Below are 11,547 nucleotides of genomic sequence, written 5' to 3' on the forward strand. Positions count from 1 at the left end.
ATCGAAGGTTCAGCAAAGTAGACTACAGTTGTTTGGTTATGTTATGTAAAGAGGAAAGGACCACGTGTAAAAGTGTCACCAACATGGAACTGGGTGAAAGAAGGGAAAAGCCAATTCTGATGTTAAGAAAATGCCATGTGGGAGGAATTATCAAGAGAACAAGATGCACTGGTGAGATGGTGGAGTAGGCTGTTAACAAAATGGGTAAACAAAGAAGAGGAGGAGCATGTTACCAGAATGGGAAATGTATATCCACCCTGCAAGTCTGTAGTATTGAACTCAACGAACAAAACCAAGTTTATGACCCTGATTATGCAGAAGGGGGGAAGAATTTTTCAAGTGTGTATCATTCTGTGAGAAGCAGAATTTGCGTCATAACATGGTAAGTAGTCACGAAAATCTAATGCTTCCATTGAAACTGAAATGTACATAATTCGATCTGTCGATCCATCGATTGATCGAGAGAATGTTTCTCACATGTGGCATGATATACGACCCCAGTGTTGTTAAAGGATTTCAGCTTTCCTCATCTATATTTATTACTCTCCCGTGGAAAAATTTTCAAGTATTACAATTACAGTAATTGGATATTTACCCACTTTTCTTGACTTCTATATAAGGTTCTAAAATAATCTTTCATCCATATGTAGGTGATCATTTGTCGCATTGTAATGATATCTGCCAAATTCTGATTCAATCTATCGCCAGAGATTTATGATATCACGAAAACATGCTGCCCGGTACCTCGAATTACTGGAATCCCCCGTATTTACTGGAATCCCCAGGTAAGTACTGGAATCCCCTTGAAATTTACCGAAATCCCCTACAATATCACTGCAGACCCTTAGAAATCGACAAATAATATGTGTTTTTATTAAAATATGTTATTTTTATGTTTTTAGCATTTATATTTTTTATATATTTGCAAGTAGAACCTTGGGTAGGGGTGGTGACCTGGGAAGGTTTGTGACCTGGGAAGGTTTGTGACCTGGCAAGGGGGTCTGAGCTAGGGATTGTGACCTGGGAACTACTAGGTTAGGTTAGGTGGGTTTGTTAGGTTCTGTACTCTTTTGTACCCTTTTATATTGTGTAAAGGGTATATAGAAAAATGCTTTAAAATACATATTTTTGGGCTCAAGCAATGGTGTCCTGATGGAAGGTTCCTTTTTGGCAGCTTCCTTGGGTATAAGACTACTAAGATATTCCCAGAGAATTTAACCACAGGTTATCACAGAATTCTAACTTCTGGAGCGAGTATCTCAAAGGTTTCCCTTTAAGACATCATAATACAACAGGGGACGCGCATGTCTGAACGCGCCACATAGCTATCTTCACCCCGAACAGAGTTAATGCTTCGGTGTGTAAGGGCTGAGAATAGCTGGGAGCCGTTCCACAGCTAATCTCACTCGTGGCTACTACTGATACTCGAGACGTAAACAAACGGACGCCATTGCTCTAATGACGTCACGCCCGTCTTTATCCTTTGTTTAGTAGCTGCCCTACTTAGACGGATTTTCCCTGTGTTAACTTTATCGTTTTGCATCTTCGCTATGTCGTTACCTTCAGCCTCGCCTTCTTCTGGAAAGTTGAGTACAAGGTTCCAGTATTGTTTAATTAAGCTCTGGCCGTAAAGTAAATATTACTTTTCGAGATAATTGCTGTTTTGTGGCAGAGCTGTGCCTCTACCGGACCCGCCATTTTATGGCGTCGTTGTTGTTTTGCATGTCTTATTTAGTTAGCCACAACAACGTTTCCGGCCTTATATTCTAATCGATTACATTAGTTTATTTCGTCTTCATAGCTAGGAACTTTTATATCGTGTTTAGACGCTTTTTATCGGTCATCGATTGACCTCATACCAGTCGGCTACTATAGCCCCCAGGCCAGGAGCCTACATACAAGTGTTCATGCATGATTTATTAGTGATCCTAGACTAAGTTATGAAGATAGTGGCATTATTTTACAATACTTTTGACAGTGATGCAAATGTTTTCGCCTTCAGGGACCATATAGGGGATAGGCTAGTCAGTGACTCTTTCTAGCCTAACCTAATGATAGGACCCCTATATGCTTCCTTCATCCCCTGCCTTGGCATTCCCTCTATTTAGCCTTGATTCCTTTTCTGAGTAAAGGGATTAATTGTCTAATAGAGTATATATCGCCTCTCTGTCCTCCCTAAAGGAATGAACCCCCTTTAGGGTTGCGTCCGAGAGTGAGGTTAGGCTAGCCCTACCTCTATGGCTAGGATAGTCGATGACTTTCCGGCAATAGCGATATGTCTTCTTCCTTGCCTAGTTCAGGACTCTTAGCCCTGCTCTAGGTTAGGTTAGGAAGGTTTCTCTGTTCCATGCTGAAACTGTACTCTTGCACCGTTTTAGCTGATCGGCCTGATCTTAGGTTAGGGAGTGTCCTCCCTTTCCTTAGTGGCCGCTCTGGTACAGAAACCCTTCCTGGGAAGACTTCTCTCTTCTCCCTCCCCACCTATCTCTTGTATAGCCTAGCCTATGCTTAGGTTAGTTTATACCCATCTGTCCCCTGTCCTACAACTCCTCCTTAGGGTGGAATAGTAGGGCTACCCGAGCTTCCCTGTGCAGTCCGCTCTGGTACATATACCTTCATAGTGTCCTATAAGGTTAGTTACTAGTATAGCTCTGCATATGGGAGTCTCCCCCCCCCCTTCGGGTGTTCCCTAGCCCTCCCTTGGGCTACCTTGCTCCCGGTCCCTAGTGACCCCTGCTCATGGATGTTAGAGCCTGCCTCTATCATGGGTACACCCTCTCAGGGAGGGGGAGGGATGTCTGGAGTCCTGATGGTACTTCCTACATCCCTTCCCCCCTCCCCCCTGTCTCTCTCCCTATCCGGGTGCCGGTCTCTTGCCGCCTCTACTGTCGGCAATACCTGCCTCCTACTTGGTGACTCTTCCTAACCTTGCCGCCAGCCCCCCGTGTACCGAGGGACTGCCGGCTGCCGCCGGCTACTACCGGCGGCTCTCCTCCTCCTAGCTCGTCGTCCGCTTGCCGGTCGGCCGCCGGAATATACTGCCGGCAACCCGGTACAGCTTTAACCATCCTTATCCCAGTCACCAATACGGCATCCTCCGACTGCCGGAGCCGCCGCTCCCTGCCGGCGTGCCGCCGTTGTGCCGGCGGCCGCCATCCTGGTATTTGACTGACTTTGAACATTGTCTGTCCTAATGCCAGAATCTATGCTGGAGCGAGCTCCGGCATGCCGGCGGCTTGCCGGATGCCCCGGAGGCGTCAAGAATACTTGCACCCCCTTCCTGTAGCTATCATAGGACAATGATAGCCCTATATCGCAAACAGATAGGCTGTTTCTGCTATTAAGATCAGTACCTAGTACTGCTCTATTAGTGATCATGCTGTCTCTTTGCATTCTTCTAATTCCAGCATGCTATGTGCATCTTAGCACGGCTGGTTGCCAGAAGCAGTTACCTTTTAAAAGAGGCCTTCTGGCCCTTAACTGGGAACCGAATGAATACGGTCCCAATCTTGCCCTTGGATTTTTCCATGGAATTCCAAAATACTTGGAACTCTAAGGAATTATATCCGGTGCCCTCGGTCACTCGGATTATCCAGGGACCAAGCTTATGGTAACCAGCCGGGCGAGATGCATGGAGCATGTTCTCCTTTACTATTTTCATTCTCTATGCATCACACCTTCATTAAGTTAAAATTAATAATTAATATTAACTTAGTTTAAGAGCCATTCTTATGACTCCCCCATACTCATTTTCTCTTTCTTCCACAGGAGGAGCAGATGAAGTGTGATTTCGCCTTCTGCGCTGTGAAACGCCCGCAGTTTTACGGGCATACGGCTTGCAGGACTCACGCCCCTTGTGCAGACAAGAAAGGGGATTTGAAGTTTTGGAATCCACTGGACTGTACGGTCTGTCAGGCTCACCTAGTTGAGGCCTTCCATAATCCTCCCTCAGCGGAGATTAGAGACATTTCTCGTGAAAAGCTGCGCAAGTGGGTGCGTGGCTTCCAGAAAAATGCTACCGGACCGTACCTGGCCACCGAAGAACTGAGGTCACTATTGTTCCCTAAGGCCTCCCCTGACTCAGTGGTACCGAAAGACGTGATCCCCACTGTCCAAATTACGGTGGAACCTGATGTAGTCATGGCTCAGTCCATGCACGAGTGTCGTTTGGATTCCGAAGATGACGAACAGATTTCGGATGTCTCGGAAGACACGGAGAAAACGCTTATGGCTCAAGGAGCCGAAGATGACGAAGACAAGGTGGAATACACCGAGTCGGAGCAAGAGGTCGCTCCCCCGTCCATCCCCCCTCCTACTCCTACACCGACGGAAATGTCTATTCCGTCTACCTCCTCGACTCCGGATCCTTCTTCTTCCACTCAAGAATTGATCCGGCTGATTAGAGCCGTCAAGGATCTCCCCGCTTGCTCTCATGCCAACCCGTGGAGGTATGCAGAGCATATGGTTATTGCGACCGGCAGGATCTTTGTCAGTGATAAGATCGGCACGGTCCCTTTGGAAGATGTGGAGTTCTTCCCAAACTTTGAGGCCTACCCGGACTGTTACGTCCGGCTTCGTTCCGAACCTGCCTCGAAGGAAGAGACCGAACCTAAGGAAGAGATAGTGTTCGATCTCGCAAAGGCCCAGGCTATGCTAGCCTCCGCATTCAAGAGTAGAGGCTTTACCTGCTCTAAGCTTCCGGCATTGAGCAAGAAGCACCCTACTTACGTTGCACCTGAAACTGCGGTTCTTCCATTCTTGGAAAAGGCCTTAGCTGCATGCCTTAAAGCGGCGGACGAAGGGAAACCCTGCCCTGCACTGGAGGAGTGCAGACCCTTCTCCATCGTGACCCCCCCTGACGCTCGACACTGGAAAGATGTTCAACACACTTTCGTCGTGGGAAGGCTCGATCCTGACGTCGCCGGACGTCAGTTTAATGAAGACCTCCCTAAGCTCAACGATCACCTCCTTCGTCGGGAACAAGACACGAAGGAGAGGCTTGCGGCATCTCTTTCTCATCAAGTCCAACTTGAAGTTATGGCCTGTGACACTAGAGTACCAGACCACTACATGGTACTCTCCAAATCCCACTTACTGACTGTAATGAAGGACTTGTACCACTTCATAAAGGCTCGAAGAGCCTGTCGTGAATTCGTGTTCGCCGGTGCCACCGTGAAACACGAACCCCGGAGGCTGATTTCCTCCAACATCTGGGGAAAACACCTCTTTCCTTCTGACCTTGTGAAGGAAATCACTGACAGAGCCGCCACGGAGAATAGGAACCTTCTCCACAAGTGGGGCATGTCCAGGAAAAGGAAACCCTCTCAGGACGACGGACCTCAGCCTAAGAGGAAACCCCAAAAGCCAAAACCCCAGCAACGTCAGCAAAGACGTCAGTTTCCGGGACCCGCTACCTCCCAAGTGGTTGCCCAACCACAACAGACCTTTCAATTGGTCCCCCAACCGGTGTTGTCACAGTCACCGGTCTTCACCCCTGCCTTTGAGCAACAATCAACTACCTTTCGTGCCAAAGGTAGAGGCTCATTCAGGGGTGCAAGCAAAGACGCATCTCACCGTCCCTCCAGAGGTAGAGGAGGAAAGGGAGCTAGCGGCCGAGGCAGCAAGTCCTCGGGACACCAGAAGCAATGAAGTGCTTCCGGTGGGAGGAAGACTCCGCCAATTCCAGGATCGTTGGACCTTCGATCCCTGGGCACACAGCATCGTCAAGAAGGGTCTAGGCTGGAGTTGGACTCAACCACCCCCAATCTTCCAGCAATTCTTCCAACAATCAACCCCCCTTCTGGAAGAATATGTTCTAGACCTCTTGAACAAGAAGGTGATAAGGAAGGTAAAGTCCACCAGGTTCCAAGGGAGACTGTTTTGTGTTCCCAAGAAGGACTCAGACAAACTCAGAGTCATTCTGGACTTATCCCCCCTCAACAAGTTCATAGCGAACAACAAATTCAAGATGCTGACGCTTCAACAAATAAGGACCCTTCTGCCTCAAGGTTCCTATACGGTCTCTATAGACCTGGCGGATGCCTACTGGCACGTTCCAATGAACCATCACGCTTCCTCCTACCTAGGATGTCGACTCCAAAGGAAAAGCTACGCCTTCCGGGCCATGCCCTTCGGCCTCAACGTGGCCCCTCGGATCTTCACAAAACTGGCGGATGCCATAGTACAACAACTCCGCCTAAGAAACGTCCAGGTGATGGCCTACCTCGACGACTGGCTAGTCTGGGCTCCATCGCCCGAAGAGTGTGCAAAGTCTTGCAACGAAGTTACCCAGTACCTAGAACACCTGGGATTCAAGATCAACGAGAAAAAATCTCGCCTCTCTCCAGCTCAGAAGTTTCAGTGGTTGGGAATCCACTGGAATCTTCAGTCACACCGCCTTTCCATCCCCCAGAAGAAAAGGAAGGAAATAGCAGGGTCTGTCAAGCGACTACTGAAATCCAAACGCATTTCAAGACGACAGCAGGAACGAGTTCTAGGCTCTCTACAATTCGCCTCAGTGACAAACCTAGTACTTCGTGCACAGCTAAAGGATGCCGCGGGAGTCTGGAGACGCTCAGCATCCATCGCTCGAAGAGACCTCAAGAGACGGCTTCCAAACAGACTGCGACGCCTCCTAAAGCCGTGGTCGGAAGAAAAGGCCTTGAAAAGGTCCATTCCTCTCCAACACCCTCCTCCATCACTCAACATCCACACGGATGCCTCACTGGAAGGTTGGGGAGGTCACTCCCACCAGAAACAGGTTCAAGGTACCTGGTCTCCACTATTCAAGACGTTCCACATAAACATCTTGGAGGCCATGGCGGTCCTTCTAACACTGAAGAAGTTATCCCCGCCGCCCTCGATCCACATCCGTCTAACCCTAGACAACTCGGTGGTAGTTTGTTGTCTCAATCGCCAAGGCTCAAGATCGCCCCAGATAAATCAGGTGCTTCTCCCAATCTTCCGTCTGGCAGAGAAGAAGTGGCACCTGTCTGCAGTTCACCTACAAGGATTCCGCAACGTGACAGCGGATGCTCTATCTCGGACAAACCCGATAGAGTCGGAATGGTCTCTAGACGCAAGATCGTTCTCCTTCATCTCTCACCAAGTCCCAGAACTTCAGATAGATCTCTTTGCAACGAGCGACAACAATCAACTTCCTCTGTACGTAGCCCCGTACGAGGACCCCAAAGCAGAAGCAGTGGATGCCATGTCACTGGACTGGAACAGATGGTCCAAGATCTACCTGTTCCCTCCCACCAACCTTCTGTTGAAAGTCCTCTCCAAACTGAGAACCTTCAAAGGGACAGCGGCCCTAGTGGCTCCCAAGTGGCCCCGGAGCAACTGGTACCCCCTGGTCCTGGAGCTGCAGCCCAAGCTGATCCCTCTCCCGGGCCCAGTTCTCTCTCAACAAGTACAGAAGTCGACTGTCTTCGCTTCATCATCGAAAATCAAGGACCTTCATCTCATGATTTTCTCTCCCTTGCCGCAAAGAAGAGGTTTGGGATCTCGAAGAAAAGTCTAGACTTCCTAGAGGAATACAAGACCGAATCCACGAGACGGCAATATGAATCTTCCTGGAGGAAATGGGTCTCCTTTGTCAAGACAAAAAATCCTAAAGAAATCACGATTGATTTCTGTATGTCCTTCTTTATTCACCTTCATGGACAAGGATTAGCAGCCAATACGATTTCAACCTGCAAATCGGCCTTGACTAGACCAATTCTATATGCTTTCCAAATTGACCTGTCCAACGACATCTTCAACAAATTGCCAAAAGCATGTGCTCGCCTACGTCCAGCACCCCCACCGAAACCGATCTCCTGGTCACTAGACAAGGTACTCCATTTCGCCTCCAACTTGGACAACGATTCATGCCCCCTCAAGGATCTGACTCAGAAAGTTATATTTTTATTTGCTCTCGCTTCGGGAGCTCGAGTCAGTGAAATAGTGGCATTATCAAGAGAAGAAGGACACATCCTGTTTACCGATTCAGGAGAAGTGACCCTCTCCCCTGATCCGACGTTTCTCGCTAAAAATGAATTACCCACCAAAAGATGGGGCCCTTGGAGAATATGCCCCCTGAAGGAGGATGTCTCTCTATGTCCAGTAGAGAGCCTCAAGGTCTATCTTCGCAGAACTTCGAACTTTGGTGGAGGCCAACTCTTCAAAGGAGAAACATCGGGCAGCGACCTGTCACTGAAACAATTAAGAGCGAAAATCACCTACTTCATTCGCAGAGCGGATCCGAACAGTACACCCGCTGGTCATGATCCTAGAAAAGTGGCATCTTCTCTGAATTTCTTTCAGAGCATGGACTTTGAAAGCCTTAAAAACTTTACGGGCTGGAAGTCCTCGCGAGTTTTCTTTAAACACTATGCGAAACAAGTGCACGAAGTCAAACATTTTGTGGTAGCCGCAGGTAGTGTTATGAAACCTGCACCTAACTCTGCGTAGAACAGTGAGTTACTTGGGACTCTAACTCTTCGGGTGCCTATGTTGACCCTCGAGCGATTCATAGTGATGTCGAAAAACACTTAGTGCTTTTATAACTGTTCTTATCCCAGGTGAAATGTCATAGTGTCACACAAGTGCCGCATGCCTTGAGCATGATGTGTTTTAATTAAAGACTTGCGTTCCTCGAGAACGAGTACCTACTAATATCCTGAAATTCCTTTTCAGATTCAAGAGCAAGCCTTTATTTCTATGTACATTATTATTACTGTAAATGATCTTTACTTTTTGCTGTAAATTATTTAATTTCTGCATTTGTGAAATAAAATTTCTATTTTATTACTTGTGCGTCTCTATCAGCTCCTACTTACTATGAAATACATACCTGTCATAGTTTTATTTATTCCTCCTTTCTTATGGTTATGAAGAATTTAAGATGTCTAATCCTAAATTATATTCACCCTGACTAAGTAAGGTTCCTACACGAATACTTACTTCTGATACCCAAGAGATGAACTCTATACACAGTGTCCAACCACCACTGGTCTAATTTCAGAATGTTCCTATACAAATACCAAACATTCAGCTTCATCTCTAAGTTCTTCAAGTTCTTCTCTCAGGATGAATAGCCCTTCAATACCACTTTGACGTCAGCATAGCCCATGGGAACTTCACTGCCAAGGGGGGCAGGATACTTCGTCCCTATGGTTCTTTATCTAAGATTACTTTGCTGTTTTGTCAATGCCTAGGCACTTAATACTGGGGGAAAATCTACCACGATACATTGATTCTCTGGTACTCTTCCATCAGGACGCCATGGCTTGAGCCCAAAAAACGGATTTTGAGCGAAGCGAAAAATCTATTTTTGGGTGAGATAGCCATGGCGTCCTGATGGACCCTCCCTACTACTTCGTCCAGTTTTGTTCCCACCCTGTGCTACTGTATCATGGTGATGGGCAGCAACTGGCTTCAGGATGAAGACGGGCGTGACGTCATTAGAGCAATGGCGTCCGTTTGTTTACGTCTCGAGTATCAGTAGTAGCCACGAGTGAGATTAGCTGTGGAACGGCTCCCAGCTATTCTCAGCCCTTACACCGAAGCATTAACTCTGTTCGGGGTGAAGATAGCTATGTGGCGCGTTCAGACATGCGCGTCCCCTGTTGTATTACGATGTCTTAAAGGGAAACCTTTGAGATACTCGCTCCAGAAGTTAGAATTCTGTGATAACCTGTGGTTAAATTCTCTGGGAATATCTTAGTAGTCTTATACCCAAGGAAGCTACCAAAAAGGAACCTTCCATCAGGACGCCATGGCTATCTCACCCAAAAATAGATTTTTCGCTTCGCTCAAAATCCGTTTTTATTTAATTACTTTACTAAAAAATAATGTAAATTAATAAAAACACATTATTTATCGATATCTAAGGGTTTGCAGTGATATTGTAGGGGATTTCGGTAATTTTCAAGGGGATTCCAGTATTTACCTGGGGATTCCAGTAAATCCCGGGGATTCCAGTAATTTGTGGCTCCCCAAGCTGCAGTCTTTTGACGAACTCATATGTCAATTTAGTACCAATATTAATGTATATTATCTTGTATGTATTATTGCACTGCCGATTACGTTATTTTAAACAAAATTAGAACATTTGATGAGAAATGATTGTTAAACTAACGATTTTTATATCTTGTAATCTATTATTCACAACAAAGCCACTGCCTAGATTCTCTCTCTCTCTCTCTCTCTCTCTCTCTCTCTCTCTCTCTCTCTCTCTCTCTCTCTCAACACCATTTGGCTTGAACAAAGTTTAATATGGAGTCACGAACGTGCTGAGTCCTCATAAGCTCCTGCTATTGACCCATGTAACCAATAGGATTTCCCTCTCTCTCTCTCTCTCTCTCTCTCTCTCTCTCTCTCTCTCTCTCTCTCTCTCTCTCTCTCTCTCTCTCTCTCTCTTTCTTATGTGTGTGCTTGGATCGATAACTAAATATCTGAAAGATGAAAACAACTTGGTTTAAATAAACTAGAACTCAGCTTGGGTGTCCTAAAACCTTTTTGAGAGCAAATGTTATAACTAGTTTCTGACATTTTGTTTACTGCTATAATATTGAGTACGTAACCTTTTAATGTTAAAAAACAAAGCTTTTGAAGCAAAATCATAATTTTCCATTCCAGTAAGAGATGATAGTTAATCAAATCTAGGAAAATTTTGCCGAAATGTGCATCGTACCGGTAAAGGGTGATTAGATTTATTGGGAAATATATTTTTTTTTTCATTTTTGATATAAGGCACCTTATATAATGTAGGCAGATGTGAATATTTCAAGTAGACTTGTGCGTGTTACAGACAAATGTACGAAAAATTTACATTTACCTAAAATTAACATCTGGTTTAATCAAACAGAAAAGTAAAAATTTTAGCAGAAATTATATTACAGTAAAACAACATTTACGTCTTGTTTCTTGAAGCAAAAACATGACTGTTTACATTAGCATTAGAATCAGCCAGTAACAACCCGTTCGACGTCGTTAACCATCACAGTTTGGAAGCCAGTGCACGGGAACCAATCAATTAGTCGTAATGGCCGAAAGAAATCGCACTTGTGACACTGGAATATTGACCAAGTCCCCACCTTTTTCACATCCGTTCTCGTGAAGGTTATCTATTTTTCACCTTTTCCTGAAAATTGTTAATTCTCTCGGTTTACCTAAGTATTATTTCCTTCCTAGATATTCATAAGAATAGTTCATTTATGCAAATTTTCTTTAAAAAGATAATTTACTTCCCTTTATGCTGCTTCAATCTCTTAAAGATTTCATGAAATTGGGTCATTTCATCTTCCTCCATCACCTGATAAGCTTATTTCTTTCTTACAACATGATAAACTTTATTCTTTATTTCCGGAAGGATTTATTCAGCCATTTCCTTTTATAAAAAAATGCTTTTTACTACATAAGAAATCAAGTAGAAAATGTCCTCTTTATTTTGCTATTCACTTTGCATCAATAGTATTTATAGGAGACTACTATGAGATTCAGGGCCTCTGTAACACGGTTTTTTGGACTTTGCTCTTTATCAAAACATCAGATGTAGCT

General features: G+C 45.5%; 1 protein-coding gene across 1 annotated transcript in view; it reads left to right on the forward strand.

The window, feature by feature from the left end:
* The first annotated feature begins 203 nt into the window (after nucleotides 1-203).
* Nucleotides 204-11,547, forward strand: part of LOC137645407 (uncharacterized) — an 87,353-nt gene continuing 76,009 nt past the window's right edge. Inside the window, exon 1 of the mRNA XM_068378210.1 lies at nucleotides 204-382. The gene's annotated coding sequence lies outside the window, so the exon portion shown is untranslated. The remainder of the gene's footprint in view (nucleotides 383-11,547) is intronic.

This window comes from Palaemon carinicauda, chromosome 8 (assembly GCF_036898095.1).
Source record: "Palaemon carinicauda isolate YSFRI2023 chromosome 8, ASM3689809v2, whole genome shotgun sequence".
In the NCBI taxonomy this organism is placed as follows: domain Eukaryota; kingdom Metazoa; phylum Arthropoda; class Malacostraca; order Decapoda; family Palaemonidae; genus Palaemon; species Palaemon carinicauda.